Source organism: Silurus meridionalis, chromosome 5 (genome assembly GCF_014805685.1).
Source record: "Silurus meridionalis isolate SWU-2019-XX chromosome 5, ASM1480568v1, whole genome shotgun sequence".
Lineage (NCBI taxonomy): Eukaryota > Metazoa > Chordata > Actinopteri > Siluriformes > Siluridae > Silurus > Silurus meridionalis.
In genome coordinates, this window is record NC_060888.1 from 156,892 (window position 1) to 164,391 (window position 7,500).

Genomic DNA, 7,500 nt, shown 5'->3' on the forward strand with positions numbered 1-7,500 from the left:
ATCCATCAACCAGAAAACATTGTGCATGTAATTGTTCCCTTGTTGAGGCTCTTTATGGCACACACACAAAACACCTGCACACGCAGATGTGCGCACACACACGTGCACGTATGCACACACATTGTAAGCCATTACAAAACCCAAAATATCAGTGTGATGTAAAAGGTCACACTTCCTGTGCAGCAGAAATCTGAATGTGTAACCTTTCCTTAGGCCATGACATCACCATCACCCTCAACTGCAAAGGCTCATGGGTAATATTTATTCCCCTAAATGTCCTGCTTCATGCAGCACACATATACATTATATATATATATATACACACACAAACCAGATTCCAAAAAAAGTTGGGGCACTGAACAAATTTTGAATAAAAACAGAATGCAATGATGTGGAAGTTTCAAATTTCAATATTTTATTCAGAATACAACATAGATGACATATCAAATGTTTCCACTGGGAAAATTTATAATTTTAAGGGAAAAATAAGTTGATTTTAAATCATCAACACATCTGAAAAAAGTTGGGACAAGGCCATGTTTACCACTGTGTGGCATCCCCTCTTCTTTTTATAACAGTCTGCAAACGTCTGGGGACAATTTAGGAGACAAGTTGCTCAAGTGTAGGAATAGGAATGTTGTCCCATTCTTGTCTAATTCAGGCTTCTAGTTGTTCAACTGTCTCAGGTCTTCTTTGTAGCATCTTCCTCTTTATGATGCGCCAAATGTTTTCTATGGGTGAAAGATCTGGACTGCAGGCTGGATATTTCAGTACCCGGATCCTTCTTCTACGCAGCCATGATGTTGTTATTGATCCAGTATGTGGTCTGGCATTGTCGTGTTGGAAAATGCAAGATCTTCCCTGAAAGAGACGACGTCTGGATGGGAGCATATGTTGTTCTAGAACTTGGATATACCTTTCAGCATTGATGATGCCTTTCCAGATGTGTAAGCTGCTCATGCAACACGCACTCATGCAACCCCATACCATCAGAGATGCAGGCTTCTGAACTGAGCACTGAGAACAACTTGGGTTGTCCTTATCCTCTTTAGTCCGGATGACATGGCGTCCCAGTTTTCCAAAAAGAACTTCAAATTTTGATTTGTCTGACCACAGAACAGTTTTCCACTTTCCACAGTCCATTTTAAATGAGCCCTGGCCCTGAGAAAACGCCTGAGCTTCTGGATCATGGACATGATGTGGTTTTCCGGCCTTCACCCTTACACACAGAGATTGTTCCAGATTCTCTAAATCTTTGGATGTTATGATGCACTGTAGATGATGATGATTTTTCCCTGAGAAACTCCTTTCTGATGTTGCTCCACTATTTCTCGCGCAGCATTGGGGGAATCGGTGATCCTCTGCCCATCTTTACTTCTGAGAGACACTGCCACTCTGAGAGGCTCTTTTTATACCCAATCATGTTGCCAATTGATCTAATAAGTTGCAAGTTGGTCCTCCAGCTGTTCCTTATATGTACATTTCACTTTTCCGGCCTCTTATTGCTGCCTGTCCCAACTTTTTGGAATGTGTAGCTCTCATGAAATCCAAAATGAGCCAATATTTGGCATGACATTTCAAAATGCCTCACTTTCAACATTTAATATTTTATCTATATTCTATTGTGAATAAAATATAAGTTTATGAGATTTGTAAATTACTGCATTCCTTTTTTATTCACCATTTGTACAGTGTCCAAACTTTTTTGGAATCGGGTTTGTATATTCTGGAGAGGAACAGAATAGATGATCACTCCTTCAGCTTCTTACCACTAAGATCACCTTAAAGTTTTGACCTTCTATGTGTGTGTGTGTGTGTGTGTGTGTGTGTGTGTGTGTGCGTGTGTGTGTGTGTGTGTGTGTGTGTGTGTGTGTAAGCAGGAAGTAATCGATGCAATAGAGGATTTTTAGGATTTTTGGGGTGTTTGAGCTCCTGACCTGCAGAGATAAGAACACACATCAGAAGATAAAGGTCCTGTGTGTGTGTGTATGTGTGTGTGTGTGTGTGTGTGTGTGTGTGTGTGTTAATTATGCAGTTCTGTGTCCAAACCAAACATATGGTGGATCCCAAAACAAGATGTTCACTAGCTGTGTGTTAAATTAAAAGGATTCACTTCAGGAAAACACACACACACACACACACACACACACACACACACACACACACACACACACACAGAAGGCTACACTGAGCTGCCAGCAATTATTTTCATGACCCTCATTCTTGAACTTTGACCTTTTTTCTCTCCTGGAAAGACAGATCAGAAACAATAGTTCACAATATTATTCTGCGAGAGTGAGAAAGAGAAAGAGAGAGAGAGAGAGAGAGAGAGAGAGAGAGAGAGAAAGAGATTGAGTTGAAGAGAAATGGAGAGAGAAATGGAGAAAGAGAGATAGAGAGAGAGATGGAGTAGAGGACAAATGAGATGGAGAGAGATGGAGAGATAATTGTAGAAAGAGAGATGGAGAAAGAAATGTAGAAAGAGAGATGGAGGCTGGTCCTCTGCAGCAGTAGCTCTTGGTCTGCCTTTCCTGTACGGTCCTCATTAAACCGTGTTTCATCATAGGGTTTGATGTTTTTGGAGACTGCACTTGGTGATATATTTAAAGTTCTGAGATGTTTCAGATTGACTGAGCTTCATTTCTTAAAGTAATGATGGATCTTTTCTCTTTCCTTATCTGAGTGTTTCTTAACACAATCTGGATTTGTACAGTAGCAGCACTAATAGTGATATTGACTCTGTACTCACACTTTCCTCTGCACAACACAACTGATGCTCTAAAGCACAATAAGAAATGTAAGAAATGTGACTCTTTTCACATGAACTCTTGATAAGACACACCTGTGACCTGCAACCATTTCCAGGTGACACCTCAGAAGCTATAAAGATAAATGGAACTACTTTGGAATCTGAACTTACACTTTCCTCTGCACAAGACAACTGATAAAGAAAAATGGCAGCAGGTTCTCTGGACGGATTAGTCAAAATCTGAAATATTGTCTGTAATTATACACTGCTAATATACTGATTATAAGACTCCGGTGCAACACACAGAGTATACTGAGAGGGAAAGTGGAGCTGATTGTTGATTGTCATTTGGCAAATAACCTACATCGGTGTGTGCGTATATATATATGTGTGTGTTTGTTTGTTGTGTGTGTGTGTGTTTGTTTGTGTGTGTTTGTTTGTGTGTATGGTGATAGATATTTTACTATTTTTATGGTTATGTGATGAGCTGCATTTTGTGTTTTATGAAGTGTAATAAATAGAATAAAGAGAAAAATGAGAGATCTGAGAAAGCGAGACCGCAGAAGGAGAGAGTGTTTATAGCTGCTATAATGTAAGTGGGGACAGGAACTCATTTCACAGTCCCTCATGTCTACGCTGCACTGCTGGTTCTGTTTCTCAGAGCAGATTCCTGTGGCTTCATGTTGACTTTTATTCGGATAAAATTTGACCCTGGTGTTTTTATTCTCATCTCTGAGAAGTTTCAGTGGAATCTGAAGGAAAGATAAACATGTAAAAGCCAAACAAATTACCATAAAAGGGATTGAAGTGTGAATACTCTCTCTCTCTCTCTCTCTCTCTCTCTCTCTCTCTCTCTCTTTCTCTTTCAACAGTGTGTGTTGGTCTGTCCCTACAATCAGATGTTTGCCATTATCACACACACACACACACACACACACACACACACACACACACACACACACACACACACACTGTTTCTGTGGATGAATAATGTGTGAATTATTAATATTCATGATGCGGATCTTCTGATTAATATTCATGAGATGTTAATTTTGCATGTTGGACGTCCTGATTCACCCTACACATTCCTAACACCTACATTCAGCTTCAGGGTGGAGATTAAGGCCACGCCCACTATTGGTGTGTGAACAAACACAAATAAAAAGAAAATAAAAATATAAAACCCTTTTGATCTCTTGATCTCAGAAACACAGATGAAAAACTGATTTATTTAGCTAATATACACAAACTGAACACACACACACACACACACACACACACGCGGGAGGGGGGATGTCAGTGCTTGTACCCGATCTGTTTTCTCAGTTTCAACCACTGTGACATGCACAGCGCACTAATTCTTACACTCACCTCCACCACCCCTACATCTGTGTGTGTGTGTGTGTGTGTGTGTTGTTGTTGGGCAGCATCTGGACCTAATGAGGCTCACTGCATACTACTGCACTCCATTAGCAAATTACACACACACACACACACACACACACACACACACACACACACACACACTCAGGTGTAATATAGAATTTTTTTTATCATAACAATTTGTTCATATATGTATGTACATGTGTGTGTGTGTGTGTGTGATCTGATTGCTGCAGGATGATGGACAGTTTTGGAGAAGTGGGTTAATCAGTGAGTGTTTTGTATTGGGGAGTCATCATTGTATTTATGTTTTTTCAGGAGAAGTGTTTGAGATCTTCTCCACCTTCACTTATTTATTTATTTATTAATTTATTTATGCATTTATATATTTATATTTTAGCAGGCTGGCTGTCTCATAGGTAGCATTAGCATTAGAGCTAATCTGTGTTTAAAATAATCGATGAGTTCATTGCAGTGTGTGATCAGATTACAGAGCTGAGCTACACAACACACACACACACACACACACACACACACAGACACACACGCATACAAATGAACACAAACATACACACACACACACAAAACCTCTCTATAATGGTGCTGTTCACAAAGGGGAAGTGGTAGCTCCAGCGGTTAAGGCACTGGGTTACTGATAGGAAGGGTGGGGGTTCAAGCCCCGGTATCACCAAGCTGCCATTCTTGGGCCCTTGAGCAAGGCCCTTAACCATCTATGCTCCAGTGGTGCCCTGCGCTCTGACCCCAGCTTCTAAGCAAGCTGGGATATGCGAAGAACAAATTTCGCTATGCTGTAATGTATATGTGACAAATATAGGCTATTCTGCTTCTGTCAGTTGGCTGCTTCTGGAATTGAAAGGTCAAAGGTCACTGAATGAATAAGTGCTAAGGAAGCTCACTGACGTGTGAACTAGTAAAATTTTTAGTGTCAGAGGATGAAAGACACACATATGTGTATGTGTGTATGTATTATGGATAATTGGTGGGCCGTGTATATAGTACCTGGGCCTTCAGTGAGGACGTACCCGACTTAATCCACCTCTTAATACACCACTATCACGTCGCAATTATAAAAACCATCAATACAATACAAAAACACAATATAACAACACGTGGCATTACAGTGAGACTTTCAGATTTGGAGGTGAAAACCATTTTACTAAAACAACAAACCCAGTTAAGACTCCAAACCTCTACACTACAACCACAACTGTGCACCTACAACATCTGGAGCAGTTCACAATCAATATTTGTCTACTAACATGACAAAAACATTAAAATGTAAATAAAACACATTATTCTGGTCCAGTGATCTGCCCTGTGAGGAGAATCTGAAATCTGATTGGTTAAAGAAACAGACCTGTTGGTAATGTTCTCTATGGTAAAAAGGCCAGCAGTACTGATTCTGAAGGCTCTGAGCAGATTAGATTCACATGGCAGCACATAGAGGCTGAAATCTGATTGGACAAAGAATCTAACATCCACATACACGTACTGAAGCAGTGCAGCCGAGAGAAATGCCACGAAATAAATTAATACAATTTCATGGAACCAATTTTCAAAATTTAGAATATTAGAATTTAGGTTGTAAATGTAGGTCAGTGCTTCTGATAGTGTTTAGGCCAGCAGAGAAGGCTTTGTTTGTCTGTGATATGATGGAGAGGAGAAAGGTAGATATGTTGTGTGTTCAGGAGAGTGGAAAGGGAGTAAGAACAGGAACATTGGAGGTGTTTAAACTGTTCTATCATGGTGTGGATGGAAAGAGAAATGGTGTAGGGGGGATTCTGAAGGAAGAGTACAGTAAGAGTGTAGTGGAGGTGAAGAGAGTTTCTGATAGGTTGATGAACATGAAGCTGGACGTTGAAGGATGATGATAAATGTCATCAGTGCTTATGCTTCACAAGTGGGTGAGATGGAGGAGAAGGAAAAATTCTGGAGTGAATTAGATGAAGTGGTAGAAGGTGAACATAGGAATGAAAGATTGGTGATTGGAGCAGACTTTAATGGACATGTAGGTGAAGAATAGAGGTGATGAGGAGGTGATGGGTAGGTATGGTTTTAAGGAGAGGAATGTGGAAGGGCAGATGGTGGTAGATTTTGCTAAAAGGATGGAAATGGCAGTGATGAACACGTATTTTAAGAAGAAGGAGGATCATAGGGTGACGATAAGAGTGGAGGAAGGTGCACACAGGTGGGCTATGTTCTATGTAGGAGATGCAACCTGAAGGAGATTGGAGACTGTAAGGTGTTGGCAGGAACAATGTAGCTAGACAGCATCTGTAGGATGGTTTTGGAGATGAAGAAGAGGAGGAGAGTGAAGACTAAATGAAGAATAAGATAGTGGAAACTGAAGGAGGAAGACTAGTGTGAGGTTCAGGGAAGAGGTCAGACAGGAGCTCGGTGGTGGTGAAGAGGTGCTGGATGATTGTGGAACTACTGCAGGAGTGATGGGGAGGCAGCTAGAAAAGTACTTGGTGTGACATCTGGAAATAAAAAAGTAAGACAAAGAGACGTGGAGGAGTGAAGTGGTGGAATAAAGAAGTGCAGGAAAACATAAGGAGAAAGAGGTTGGAAAAACAGAATTGGGATCGACAGATTGATGAGAAAAGTAGACAAGAAAACAAGGAGTGAGAAGGGAATGAACATCAGTAGGAGTAAGACAGAGTACATGTGTGTGAATGAGAGGGAGGGCAGTGGAGGGTGCGGTTGCAGGGAGAAGAGGTGGAGAAGGTGGAGGAGTTCCTGGGGTCAACAGTGCAAAGTAATGGAGAGTGTGTTAGAGAGGTGAAGAAAAGAGTGCAGGCAGGGTGGAGTGGGTGGAGAAGAGTGATAGCAGGAGTGATTTGTGATAGAAGAGTATCTGTGAGAGTGAAAGGAAAGTTTATAGGACTGTGGTGAGACCTGAGATGTTGTATGGTTTAGAGACAGTGGCATTGAGTAAAAGACAGGAGGTGGAGCTGGAGGTAGCAGAGCTGAAGATGTTGAGATGTTTGTTGGGAGAGACGACGATGGACAGGATTAGAAATGAGTTTATTAGAGGGACAGCGCATGTAGGACGTTTTGGAGACAAGGTGAGGGAGGTGAGATTGAGATGGTTTGGACATGTGCAGAGGAGGGACATGGGGTATATCAGTAGGAGAATGCTGAGGATGGAGACACCAGGAAGGAGGAAAAGAGGAAGACCAAGGAGGAGGTTTATGGATGTGGTGAGGAAGACATGCAGGTAGTTGGTGTGAAAGAGACAGATGAAGTGGACAGGGGGATAGAGGGATAGAGACGGATGCTGTGGAGACCCCTAATGGGAGCAGCCGAAAGAAGAAGATGTACGTATGTATTTGTGTGTGTATGTA

General features: G+C 41.3%; 1 protein-coding gene across 1 annotated transcript in view; it reads right to left on the minus strand.

The window, feature by feature from the left end:
* pcdh1b (protocadherin 1b) overlaps positions 1 to 7,500 on the minus strand; it is a 72,731-nt gene that overhangs the window by 1,028 nt on the left and 64,203 nt on the right. The window lies entirely within an intron of this gene.